The sequence below is a fragment of the Salmo trutta genome, chromosome 3 (assembly GCF_901001165.1).
Source record: "Salmo trutta chromosome 3, fSalTru1.1, whole genome shotgun sequence".
Classification (NCBI taxonomy): Eukaryota; Metazoa; Chordata; class Actinopteri; order Salmoniformes; family Salmonidae; genus Salmo; species Salmo trutta.
Genome location: NC_042959.1, coordinates 42,261,912 through 42,273,961, shown reverse-complemented (window position 1 = coordinate 42,273,961; position 12,050 = coordinate 42,261,912). Strand labels below are relative to the sequence as shown.

At 42.0% G+C, this 12,050-nt stretch overlaps 1 protein-coding gene across 6 annotated transcripts in view; it reads right to left on the bottom strand.

Moving 5' to 3' along the window:
- LOC115175344 (transcription factor HIVEP3) overlaps positions 1–12,050 on the bottom strand; it is a 92,373-nt gene that overhangs the window by 38,399 nt on the left and 41,924 nt on the right. Inside the window, exon 2 of one of the 6 annotated variants that reach the window (XM_029734574.1) lies at positions 7,857–7,953. The exons of 4 other annotated variants lie outside the window; for them this stretch is intronic. The gene's annotated coding sequence lies outside the window, so the exon portion shown is untranslated. Of the gene's footprint in view, positions 1–7,856; positions 8,129–12,050 lie in introns of those variants that run through there. One more of the 6 variants, XM_029734565.1, reaches the window with a different exon arrangement.

Below are 12,050 nucleotides of genomic sequence, written 5' to 3'. Positions count from 1 at the left end.
CTCTCACACGTTACACTGCCCAGAACACCCTCCTCTGTAGCCTGTTGGTCTCAAATCCATTCTGACAGTCAGATCAGGTAAGCAAACAAGACCCTAAAGAGATCCTGTCATTCCCCAGTGGCTCTGGTTCCTCTCAATGTTTCCTCCTGTTGTTTCACAAAGGCTTTCCCTTCCCACTGACCCCCTTACCTTAATGCTTTACAATAAGGTAGAAGGAACCATATGAAGGAAGTGAGATTGAAAATGCACAGCAGTTGAAGGCTGACAGTCCAAACACTTCAATGCTGGAATCTCAGGATGGTAATTAGAATTCTACTGTGGATGAATGCAGACGGGGAAAGGTTGCTGATTCACTCATTCACAAAGATCTATTTATAGTCTATACGGTGTGAATGTAATGTTAGTGAGGCCGACGATGCAGCGGTGTTCCATTTTCTTACAGTGACACATTCCTTTGAGAGTTGTCACAAGCAAAACTCCAGAGCCAATATCAGTATCAGGAAATTAAACAGCGAATCCTTTACTCTGCAGAATCAAGTCCTTCAGTATGGGAGCCTGTAATGGGACATACCTCTCTGCTGTCTATCTTTAACCTTTGCCTGTACAGTACATTCCTTTGCTATAATCAGTTGGAAACAGTACCAAGTAGACTTGGGGTGTGGTCAGAGTGTCTTTTTATGTCTGTGTGTGCATGCGTGTGAGGCGTGCATATCATGGTGTGAAAGGGATTGCCTAGCTCAGACCAATAAGTGAGGAGGGGGGTGTGGGTGGAGGAGGGGGAGTGTGAGTGCGGTGCATTGTCAGCAGATGCACAAAACAGTGGTGGCTGTACCCAGGGGAAATAAGACCCAGGAAGAAGCAGCCTTTCTCTCCTCCATGTCTTTGAGGCTCCCTCTCTTCTTGTTCCATGGAACACTTTTTACATTTTACGTCATTTAGCAGACTCTCTTATCCAGAGCGACTTACAAATTGGTGCATTCACCTTATGATATCCAGTGGAACAACCACTTTACAATAGTACATCTATATCTTTTTGGGGGGAGGGTGGGGGGGGAGGGAGGGAGGGTTAGAAGGATTACTTAATCCTATCCCAAGTATTCCTTAAAGAGGTGGGGTTTCTCACTTGCAGTGAGTCTGCAGAGACATATTTAAAAATGCAGGACAAGTTAAATTTCCCTTCACTCTGGATATGTGTCATGCCTTAAAATGTCCTCACAAAGACTTGAGGGGTTACCCCTGAATTTCATCAACACAAAAGATAAGCTTTGTAGGGCATCAGCCTTATCAATATGGCACCTTGAAGCACCTTGCTTCATGTCTTGAGGGGGAGATTCAAACAGATAAAATAGACTGACACCTGACTAGATTTATTTTACTAGACATTTCCAAGTGAAAAGAACTATGCATTTCCAACTAAAGGCTAAACTCTTCTTGCGAGGTCTGTTGATAAAACTGCTAGGAAATTTTGTTAAAATGGTATTAACACATTGATCGTAAGTGGTTGTAATGTGTGGACGACATGAGGAACAGCACTGAGTAGTTCAGCAAAATGTTCACTTAGGCTCCAATCTAATGTTCTAACCCTTCTTTAGGGAGCAAGATTAATCTGACATTGGTGGGATGTTTGTAAAAGACAGAGGAAACCTGACCATGCCAATGACAGCTAGCAACATTGCGATAACGTTGTTAGAGTGTTCTTTCGGCAACCAGGTCTGCTGGAAGTCCTGCTATGTTAACCTTAACATCTGAAGACTGAGACACAGCAACAAATCGTGATCTACTGTAACTTTGATAAGTTGGTCACATAAGTTGAGGCATCATTACAAGCACCATTCAATCACTCAATAGGTAAAAAAAGCTGCACTGGTACAATATCAGAACTATCTCCATATTAATATGCACAGACACCAAGAACAAAGAGCAGTCCGGGTTATGAGTTTGTGCTTATTTTGGCAGGTCTTTCCACGGCTGGTAATGATGGAAAAAATATGGGCTAAAAATTAATTTAGCTTGTGCCTGGAGAACCGATAAACGCTCTTTCCCGCCTCTCCTTTCCTCGCTGTAGCCTGGTGCTGCTGGTTCACTGGTTCCCATGGAAACGGGTCTACTCGGAGTTACGGCAGATGGAAAGAGAGCTGGAGGGCTACATTTATCACCCAGCATCCTCTCTGGGTACGGACGCAAGCTGGCAGGAGGAAGGGGTGGAACAGCCTGACCTCTGCACTCATGCAGAACAGCCCCTAACCCCTGGGCTTGAGGGTCGCTGAAGGTAGAAAGCAGCCTACAGATCTAGGCCCAGCTCACCTTCACCAAATTGTCACCATAACCATCAGGCCGTAACAATGCTACATTGCTGTAAGATCAGTGTCTCAGGGGAACTTGTTTACATTCATTACTTAGGTCTGTGGAAGTGACATTAGCTCAAACCATAGTCATACATATGTCCTGTAGAGGGATTCACCCAGTTCTTGGTATTCTCTCTCAGAGAGAGTTTAAGCACTTTTACCAGATCAAACTAACGCCCAAACCTGAACCTGAGGGTGTTATTGTAACCAAGGGGGGAAAAAACAATAAAGCTATTTTTACTAGAACTTACAATTAAAGAAACCCAGAAGACAGAAGCTCTCAAAACCAGATGGCATGTAAGACCAACGTTCCCCAGACCCACCTAGGGTTACTCCCACTGTGTCTAGTAGGAGATGTACACACTCAGAGGGAATTCTCTTAAACTGTATACAAGCCGTCTCTTTGAGGTCTGCTCTGCTGTGCCTCTGAGGCCGTGAGCAGGATTTCAGACGGCTTTGATAAGACAGGCGGTTCACAACGATCACCATGCTCACTTTAATTAAACACTAGCCGATTGGACTGAAGGTCAATTCCCTCCAAATCAAACAAGCAGCACAAAGGCATAGCGAAATGTACATCTAAACTAGGGATGTGACAAATGGGAAAAAAAATAGTAATGTTTAAACTAGAATAACCACGTGAATTCACAATGCAGCTGCGCTGCTACGAGCAACAGTTTGTCTCTCAGATGGTAATGGTAGTACAGATGCATCGCACCTGTACTACCATTACTGTACCTCAATTCCACCTCGTAAAGTTTGCATTTTGTTCTCATTTAACTTCAAAGTATTGCTATATAGGACTTTGCTGCTGATGACGTAGTTGTGGAGAGTAGACTCAAATTGTTTATTCCTCGACTCCTTGCATGTCGACTCCCATTTCTGAGGGTCAAGATTAGATTCCGCTAGGAATCAATTCCTAAGATTCAGTAATTTTGGAATTGAGGAGACCGATTAATTGCCATACTTTGAAGAACACAAACACTCACATCTTTAATAGCGAGAGGGGAGGGGCACAGTATAGGCAGGTCGGCCACCAGGCAGACAGATAGAACTGTGCACTAGGCCTGACTCTAATTGGCAATCAAAAACTTAATATCACAATGGAATGCTGTACCTTGCAATTTTGTGTCTTGCAATGTCTTGCAACTCCAGTAAAGCGGGCCTATCATCAATGAATAGGCTAGGATATTCAACACGCAACAGACCGAAGACTGGACACACACACAAACACACACTCAACATAAGCGAAGAGAAAGAGCAGGCGAGCCAGTGCGAGGGAGAGAGAGGAGTTGTGATAGTTTCTCTTAATGTTAAAAATCCCAACTTCGCTTAAATGTTTAAACATTCACAACAGTAATCTGAACCACAAGAAGAACCCAGGGGATTTGACAGAAAAGAACAAGGGGCTAGGATGAAGGTCATTGATCATGTATTCAGGTAACATTATAAACTACAAGAAGAGCTCTAACCGAAGTGCTGTTCTCATATTTTCACAAAGTCTAGGGATTCAACCCAATCCAGTGAGACCAGGCTGATTAGCCCGTAGAAGCTGTCAATATTTATTTTACTGCCTTTTGAACGTATCAAGAAAGGCAAAGAGCAGACCCACACCAGGAAGTAGAGGGAATATGCCTGTATAACTGTGAATCATGCCTATGTAGACCACACACTCGCATACACTGATTAGTCATCCTCTCTCTAGCCACCATTAACCCCCCAAAAACAAATGAAGAGTAGAGGTTGACCGATTATGATTTTTCAACGCCGATACCAATACCGATTATTGGAGCGGCCAAAAATGCCGATACTGATTAATCGGCCGATTATTATAATTTTTTTGTAATAATGACAATTACAACAATACTGAATGAACACTTATTTTAACTTAATATAATACATCAATAAAATCAATTTAGCCTCAAATAAATAATGAAACATGTTCAATTTGGTTTAAATAATGCAAAACAAAGTGTTGGAGAAGAAAGTAAAAGTACAATATGTGCCATGTAAGAAAGCTAATGTTTAAGTGCCTTGCTCAGAACATGGGAACATATGAAAGCTAGTGGTTCCTTTTAACATGAGTCTTCAATATTCCCAGGTAAGAAGTTTTAGGTTGTAGTTATTATAGGAATTATAGGACTACTTCTCTCTATACGATTTGTATTTCATATACCTTTGACTATTGGATGTCCTTATAAGCACTTTAGTATTGCCGGTGTAACAGTATAGCTTCCGTCCCTCTCCTCGCTCCTACCTGGGCTCAAACCAGGAACACATCGACAACAGCCACCCTCGAAGCAGCGTTACCCATGCAGAGGAAGGGAAACAACTACTCCAAGTCTCAGAGCGAGTGACGTTTGAAATGCTATTAGCGTGCACCCGGCTAACTAGCTAGCCATTTCACATCGGTTACACCAGCCTAATCTTGGGAGTTGATAGGCTTGAAGGGGTGGGTATAATTTGTGGAACGTTCCAACAGGAATCTGTTCCAAAAAACGTAAAGTAAAAGGTTGCCAACCAACAATGCATACAAACCTAGCTAACTAGCTGCCGGATAGGCATCAACTCACCACGTAGCTTATTCTTAATGTTTGTCCATAGGCAAACAGACATGTGAGGACAGACATTTTTCGGAATAAACGTGATGAGTGAAAAACGCAATGAAATAGACCACCCCCTACCCGGTATCTTATTCTGCCGCTATACAACTTTGTATGCGTTGTTTTTTGGAAACCTTGCTATTTACGAAGTTTTTGGAATAGATTCCTGTTGGAACGTTCCACAAATTATACCCACCCAGGTTGAAGTCAAACAGCGCAATGCTTGAAGCACAGCGAAGGGCTGTTTGAATGAATGCTTACGAGCCTGCTGCTGTCTACCACCGCTCAGTCAGACTGCTCTATCAAATCATAGACTTAATTATAATAAACACACAGAAATACGAGCCTTAGGTCATTAATATGGTCGAATCCGGAAACTATCATCTCAAAAACAAAAGTTTTTTTCTTTCAGTGACATACGGAACCAATCCGTATTTTATCTAACGGGTGGCTAAGTCTAAATATTCCTGTTAGGCATTGATGTTTATGGTTAGGTACATTGGTGCAACGACAGTACTTTTTTCGCAAATGCGCTTGTTAAATCAACACCCGTTTCTCAAAGTAGGCTGTGATTCAATGAAAATTAACAGGCACCGCATCGATTATATGCAACGCAGGACACGTTAGATAAACTAGTAATATCATCAACCATGTGTAGTTAACTAGTGATTATGTTAAGATTGATAGTTTTTTAGAAGTCTAATGCTAGCTAGCAACTTACCTTTGCTTCTTGCTGCCCTCGCGTAACAGGTAGTCAGCCTGTTAATCCTTGTGGAGTGTAATGTAAGGCAGGTGGTTAGAGCGATCGACTGGTAACCGAAGGTTGCAAAAACGAATCCCCCCCTGAACAAGGCAGTTAACCCCCGTTTCTAGGCCGTCATTGTAAATAAGAATGTGTTCTTAATCTGACTTGCCTAGTTAAATAAAGGTGTAAAATATATATATATTTTTTAAAATTGGCAAATTGGTGGACAAAAATACCGATTACAGATTGTTATGAAAACTTGAAATCGGCCCTAATTAAATCGGCCATTCTGATTAATCGGTCGATCTCTAAAGGAGAGTATTGAGGACTTTGCTTTTCAGCGATGCTCTTTAACCTGTTGGGGATAGGGGGCAGTATTTGCACGGCCAGATAAAAAACGTACCCGATTTAATCTGGTTACTACTCCTGCCCAGTAACTAGAATATGCATATAATTAGTAGATTTGGATAGAAAACACTCTAAAGTTTCTAAAACTGTTTGAATGGTGTCTGACTATAACAGAACTCATATGGCAGTCAGAACCCTGAGACAAATCCTAACAGGAAATGGAAATCTGATGTGTGGAATCACTTCAAACTTTTGCCATTGAAACACACAGGGACGTATTAATCATTTAGCACTTCCTAAGGCTTCCACTAAATGTCGACATTCTTTACAAAGTGGTTTGAGTCTTCCATGGTAGAAACTGACCCAAAGAGAGGCTTGGGAAGTTGGTCACAGAAGGAGGGCCATTTACTACTATGACGCGGGCGCCCATGGCTACCCTCCCCTTTCGAAACGTTTAGTAAGACAATGCAATCGTCCGCCTTGAATATTATTGAAGCTCTGGTTGAAAAAGGCCCTAAAGATTTATGTTATACAACGTTTGACATGTTTGAACGAACGTAAATATATATTTTTTGCACATTCGTGATGACAAGTCCCGCGCGCTACAGTACATTATGAGTAGCCTTCGGAACGCGCTAACAAGAAGGAACTATTGGGACATAAATTATTAACTTTTTTGAACAAAACTACATTTGTTGTGGACCTGGGATTCCTGGAAGTGCCTTCTGATGAAGATAATCAAAGGTAAGGGAATATTTCCGATAGTATTTTTGATATTAGATGGTTCCAAGATGGCGCTAACATGTATCGCCTAGCCTATTTTTCTGAGCATACCACGTCGTTTATTGCAAAGTGTGATTTCCCAGTAAAGTTATTTTTAAATCTGGCAATGCGGTTGCATTCACGAGATGTTAATCTATAATTCTTTGAATGACAATATTAAATTTTAACAATGTTTTCGAATAGTAATTTTGTAAATTGTAGCGCTGATTCACCGGAAGCATTTGAGGGAAAATATTTTCTGAACGTCACGCGCCGATGTAAAATGCTGTTTTTATATACAAATATGAACTTTATGGAACAAAAAATGCATGTATTGTGTAACGATGTCCTAGGAGTGTCATCTGATGAAGATTGTCAAAGGTTAGTGCTGCATTTAGCTGTGTTTTGGGTATTTGTGATGCATCTAGTTGCTTTGAAAATGGCAGTGTGATTTTTTTTGGCAGGGTACTCTCCTGACATAATCTAATGTTTTGCTTTTGCTGTAAAGCCTTTTTGAAATCGGACAACGTGGTTCGATTCAGGAGAGGTGTATCTATAAAATGGTGTAAAATAGTCATATGTTTGAGAAATTGAAGTTATAGCATTTATGAGGTTTTGTATTTCGCGCGACGCAATTCTGCCCAGACAGGTTAAACACTCCCATTTGGCTGCACTCAACCATGAAAGAACTAGAACTCCTAGAATCCAGGTAGCTGCTACACTCACATCTAGTACATAACACACTCAAACAAACTGGAGTAAAGAAGACAAAATCAGGAACGGCAACCCATTCAGAGAAAGCACACACAGATAAAAACACTACCTACGGTACAGCAGCAGATCACACAAGACAGTTATGAGGACTTTCAATCCAAATCTAACAGACTAATCCCATTACAGTGGCCATTTAGCCTCAGGGTGTATGAGAGAGAGAGTTGTGAGAGCGGAGAGTGGAGAGTGAGAAAGAGTGAGATAGTGAACGAGGACAGAGAGATTGAGAAAGGAGAGAAAGAGAGAAAATGAGCCAGGGAGGATGGATGGAGAGCAGTTTACCTGGGAGAGTAGCCTGGTTTCACCCCTCAGAGGAGCTTCGAGTCACAGAGACATGCGGGGAGAGAGCGAACGGATGAGTGCTTGAGAGGGTGTGTTTCTTAGAGAGGGAGGGGGTGAGGCGAAAAATGAGTGATGGAGAGAAAGCGTTAACAAGTGTTAGCCCTGTAATGGAAAGTAGAGGAATGAAAAAAAAGAGTTAATAGAGAGCTAGGAGGGACCAACAAAGTTGCCACCTTAGAATAACCATCATCATTACAAACATTATCATCATCATCATTGTAACATCGAAGCATATTAACTAGGGATGCACCGATATGACATTTTTGTCCGATACCGATATACAATATTTTCCTTGGCAAAAAACCCGATACCGATATTTAAAATGTTAGCAGCCTTTTAAAGCATTCTAGTAGTTAAATAGTTCAAACACAACAAAAAGTTATTATATTTGCATTCACGTATGTCCCTGTTACCAGTAAAACATAATCAAAACCTATTTATTTCCCTTACTTTCTGTGCTGTTTCGTTGTTCATTTGTTTAGTCGTTTCATTCAACCAGGATTTCATCATACATGTCAAGCAGTGAATTTTCAACTCTGCCTGTCCGTGGCCTCTCTTTCTCAGTACGCACTGTCACGGTGTCCGTTTCCAACTTGTCTAGCTATGTCTAACATTTCACATAAACCCGGTTTCTTGTCTGCATCGAAGTAGCGGTCCTTGTACCTAGCATTGAGCTTCATGGTGACACAGTAAAGAGGCTCAGAGAGAAAGCCCACCGAATCGCTTGTTCACAGCCTCTAGTAGAGTACTTTTGTTTTAACCCTATGGTCTGTGTCGGCAGTTTTGTTGAGTAGGCGTTTCAATGCCATGTCAGATGGTATCACGTCTGCTGCAGACGTTGAGCTCAGAGCAAGAGTCAGTTGTTCGAATGGAGCTAGGTGTTCATGTTTCCAAGTTTCAAACATGTTCTCAAATGCCATTGACATGGCAGCAGCGGTATGAGAACCCGCACATTCTTGAGCATGCAATATGGCTGTTGCGTCAAAAGACAGGTATTGATATTCAAGGCGTTCAGATTTTCAACTGATTTCAAAGATAAAACACCAGCAGGGGGCGAAAGGGTGTATGCATTGTGGAACCCATCATTAGCTTGTGTTTCCCTGGGGAACATATATACTGGTGCACCTTTGTGATAGCAGGTGGTGAAATGTTTGGTGGAAAAGCATTTCACTGGAAGTCCTTCATGGAAGAGAAGACTCTCATTCATACACATTCAGCTCATTTAGGATTCTGGAGACTCAACCGGTAGGCACATGGACATTGTTGTGTAAAATTGTTGCAAGTTAGATGTTTATTTGTGTTGAGAATTGAGACCAATTGTCTAATTTAGTATATAGTATAATTGAGATAATGACTACATTAAGATTATATATTTATTTTGAAATGACCTTACTTGAAGTAATGTATATTTCTTTTTGTGTTTTGCCTTTAAAGGTTATCAACCTAACTAACTAATTAACTAATTATTAAGCTAACTAAAGAACTAATTAACTAACTAACTGACTAAAGAAATAAAAGAAGTTAGAAGAAAATTGAGTTGTCCCTTGCGTCCTTCAGTCCTTAAAGGCCTTTTTCAAGTTTGGGCAAAGAGCTGCAGTGTGAACCATACACAACTTGACAATGGCTTTCCTCCGTATGAAATCCTTGTCGACCTACTGTGCGGTCAGACTCAGCATGCTCATGGGGCTGACATCGCTGGTCCAAATGTCAGTCGTGAAGCTAATAGCAGTGACGCCCATAGCAAGTAGCTCACGGATGTGCGTTTCAACAATACTGTGTAACTCCGGTAGGGCAACATCTGAAAAATAGCGCTTACTTGGTAGTGTGTACCGGGGCTTGAGGTGCTCGACCAGTCGGCGAAAGCCAACATCATCCACAGAGAACGGTTGATTTTTAAGGGCAATGAATTCCATTATCTTGGCGTTAATGGATTCCGCCTTTGAGTTGTCTCGCTGAAATGTTCTTATTCTTTCAAATGACTGCTCGACGTGAACTTGTTTAGTTGTTGGAAGTGCGCTGAGTTTTTTTCTGCTTTTGTTCTAAGTAGTCGCTGAACGTTTGGGGGTGATGCACTTTCAAATGAGTAATTAGGTTTGTGGTATTAAACGATTTCACCTTCTCCCCTCCTCGGGAAACAATAACAGCACAAATGTTGCATATGGCCTTTTTGCTATCTTCCTTTGAAACTTCAAAATAGATCCACGCAGCAGACATTGTGTGCTAGGTTAGGAATTGCTGTGTTGCATGTGTAGCGCTGTATTTTTCGTGGTGTCATTACGTCGTCTACCTACGTTATAGAGGTATGCATGTCAGCTTTGACATCGGTTTTGCACATCGGCGTTAAACTAGACATCGGGCCAATGCCGGTGTTGGCATTTTTAGCTAATATCGTCCGATTCTGATATGCTTAACGATATATCGTGCATCCCTAATATTAACGTTTGTGGTCAGACTTTACGAGCAAAAAAAATATAGTGCCTCATTCAAACCAGGTCTGAATCCTCTTGCTTTGAGACATTTCATCACAATTACTCTCCTGTGCACCTTTAATAAAGTGGCACAGTGGCTCAGTTGGCTGTAGATTCCATTATAAACAGGTATTTCCCCCAGAGAGCAGGCAGGACACCGAAGGGAGACAGATCCTGTGGAAAAACCTAGCAACCCGTCATCATCGCCAACCATTATTGACTAAGTAAGCGGAAGTAGTGATGATGGCGTGATGAATTCCCAGAAGATTTCACTCAAGAAACGCTAGAATGTACAATGACTGTGTCTAACGGCGGTCTTTTCCTGCTAACAAAACGCCAGTCGTGGTGCTCTATTGTTTACATTAAAAAAATCTTGAAAAATATTATTGCTGTGTGGAATTGAGAATGAAAGGAGGCCCTGCTGTTCCATTGAGGCCTCACTGGTAGGGCAAGTATGACTCACACAGGAAGTGTGAGTCATACTCGAAAATAAACAGTCGCACACAGCGAGCTCAACCGGCACACATACAGACAAGGGAGGGAGTGCTGTCTGATAATTATTACCCAGTCGGACAGTTACCATTCACCTTACTCGGTGGCAGGCATGAGATACAGTGGAAGACACAGTGGGGGTCACTACGGGGGTTTCTATAGTCTCTAAACCTTGGTCAAAAACAACTTTTCCCTCTCTCTCTATATCATTTGCTATCCTTTGTCCCCTTGCTACTTTTCCTTTATCCACCTTCTCTTCACCCATCTCTGTCCCTCTCTCTTACTCTCCTCTTTTAATCCACTTTTTCCTCATCCCTTTTGTTGTCCCACTCTCTATTTTTAGTTGTTGGTGCTAACCCTAACCCCCAGCTCTGTGTAGCAGGCAGGCGTTGTGGTGCTGTGCTGGCCTGGGGCCGGTCCTGTCCTGGCCGAAGGGGCTCTATAGTATTGTACTGTATTGTGTTTGGGTTGAATGTGATCTTTGTGGCCGTCGTACGGCAGCCCCAGCACACACCTCTCATACTGTACTCCCCAGAGAGGGAGTTTCACCCATCCGTCATCCTTTTGTCCTCTGTTCTTCAAACTGGGGGAGGAGTTGAGCTTACAGTGGATGGGCGGTAGGTAGGGACAATACAGCCTCTGTGGACACGATTGACAGGGAAGCTGCTACACATTGACATGATGATAAGAAGGGCTGGGGACCAGGCTGCAAGCTCAGTTACTCTCTGGAAAATAGGATACAGCAAGTAGGAAATTCAATAATTCCACACATAACAAAGGAATCAGATTCACGTTGTGAGTTCCTGGACAAGAGCTTGGATTACTTCAATCCTTGTCAGTTCAATTGGACATCATGGAAATACTCCATAAGAGCACAATTCAATTATTTAATAAATGGATTGAAATTGAGATAACCGCAAACCAGAACTGGATAGTATTGTTGGAGAATGGCGCTGGAGGGAATAGCGTCCGTTTCTATGGTCTCCTGACCAATTCTCCCTCTAAACTGCGTGTGTGCTGGGGCGTGCAGCTCCCCTCAGACTGCAGAAATATCAGCCAGCACAAAGAAGCACTAGATTAAACTTCACTCAACTTTCTAGAGTTTTCCCCTTTAGTTAACACAATCAACGTTGTGCTCTACTGTGTGAATTGTGATCGAATTATGTAATATTAG